The sequence below is a fragment of the Alligator sinensis genome, unplaced genomic scaffold (genome assembly GCF_000455745.1).
Source record: "Alligator sinensis unplaced genomic scaffold, ASM45574v1 scaffold1776_1, whole genome shotgun sequence".
Lineage (NCBI taxonomy): Eukaryota > Metazoa > Chordata > Crocodylia > Alligatoridae > Alligator > Alligator sinensis.
This window is the reverse complement of record NW_005843592.1, coordinates 17,805-19,791: the sequence shown is the minus strand read 5'-3', so window position 1 is coordinate 19,791 and position 1,987 is coordinate 17,805.

Here is a 1,987-nt window from a genome sequence, read left to right as displayed (position 1 = left end):
TCACCTTGCAAAAAATCCATGCCTGCTGGGGGAGGCGAGAAGGACCCAAATGCCCTGACTCAGCAAAGACAACTGAGCCGTGCTCTTCTCCAGCCCCGAAACCCCGGCTGTTTGATTCAGGGACAAACACCACCTGCCTGGGAAAATGACAGTAACTCTGGCACAACAGAGCAGGAAGGGCTGGTCTCCAGCTCCATCCCATAATAATAAGGACTAACACTTTAACCCTGTAATCGCCCAATTACTACACCCTTGTCATCAAATCCTTCCTTTGAAAGCAGATGAAGCAGGAAAGCCGGTCCCCTGGCCCTGGACACGCAGAGCAGCGAACCTCCTCCAGTGTCACTGACCCACGGTTGTGTGCAGGGCTGTGTCCTGAAACAGGGGGTGTCCTGCACCCGTTTCCCTTCAGTTGTTACAACCCTCCCTGGGAGCTGCCTGGGGACTCCCTGGGGACCGCGGGATTGTAGCGCATGGACAGACTCTGTTCCCCTCGGACAGAGCCCACGTGGCATGCTCTGGAGGGCAGGCCCTGCTCACGGGATCTGCCAGGAGCAGCTGCTTCCCCCAGCCGATGCTCCCGGCGCGTTGCACAAGTCTCAGTAATGCGCATTGCATTGGTGCCGGGGGCTTTAGGGGCTAATGCTGGGTCCAGAGGGGACGTGGTGGCACCGCCCCAGTCCAGGGAGCACAGCCAGGACCTCCTTTTGTATCTGAGCACCTCCTTCCCTGTCTCTGTCCAGGCCTGGCTACCAAATGCTGTGCTGCGCTGGTCCTGGATTAATGCTGCTCTTTCTGAGGCATCTCACTGTAGCTGTAGCTGTACTGCTGGGCTGTGATACTTCAGGACTGGTGTCTCACTTCTGAGTTTCTTTATTTCAATGCTCAGAGACCAGACCTGCGTCTTGCCCGGCCCAGCTGCCTAAGACTGGCTGGCACTCTGCACTGTCGACCGCGGTGGATTCAAGGCCGTGTTATTTTCTGTTCAGTGCATGTCCCTGACAGTCTGCCCTTCCCTGTGGGTTGTAGTGTTGCCTTGTGGCACATCCCTAGGACCGGCTCCATTTTCCTATCTGCTCTTTCTGCTGGGCAGGAGCTGGCTCCACAATCCAGCTGGAAACTGGCTGCTTGCTGCTCCAGCTGTGTTAAGCACCCACTATTCGGTGCTGCGTCCAGGCAAGGGTGCGCTGTACTGGGAGCTGCTGGTCCAGCCTGAGAACGTGGACTTCCCTGGTGTCATGCTCACAGCGCACCCTCGAGCAGCCCTCTCGGTTATGGTGGGGGGAAGAGACTCCAGCTTCTCCCCTCCAAGGAAAACTGACCCAAGGAGTTTTCCTTCCCTCAGGAACAAATTCAGACTCAGCTGCAGCTGCTAAGGGGAGAGAGGGAGAGGCTTGAAGCACTGCAAGGGAGTGAAAGCCAGAAACACCAGGAATACCAGGTGGGTGCTGCCGGGGTCCAGCTGACATCGGGGAGGAAGGAAGGGACGTGTCCTGCTCTGCATGTTTGGTGGGACAGTGACCGTGGCATTTTGTGACCGTGTGTTGCAGGGTGTTGTGGCAGGGGCATGGGGCCAGGCCTTGCAAACAAAAAAATTGCGTTCAGCTGATAGCTATATATATAGCGGTGTTTCACTTTAATTGTTGAAAAATGTGGATTTGGGGTTTATACCAGAGAAGTTTGGACTTTTAAACAGACAAACCCAGGATTACTGATTATGAGAGGAAAGCTTTCCTTGCTGACAGCCATGGACTTCTCCCCTCCTTAAGGTCCTGGCTCTCAGGGAAACAGAAAAAACCTTTGCAAAATGAAGAGTGGAGAGATCCCAGGCAGGGCCCCAGACCTGAGCTACCCCCAGCTCTGCTCCAGACGGTAGGAGGTCGGGGGTCCCAGGCATGTGGACAGTCAGGACCACGGGGCCTTACAAACCATGCCCTGACTCTCCCCAAAGCGGCTGCCCTCCCTGACATAGTTTCTACTCTAAGGT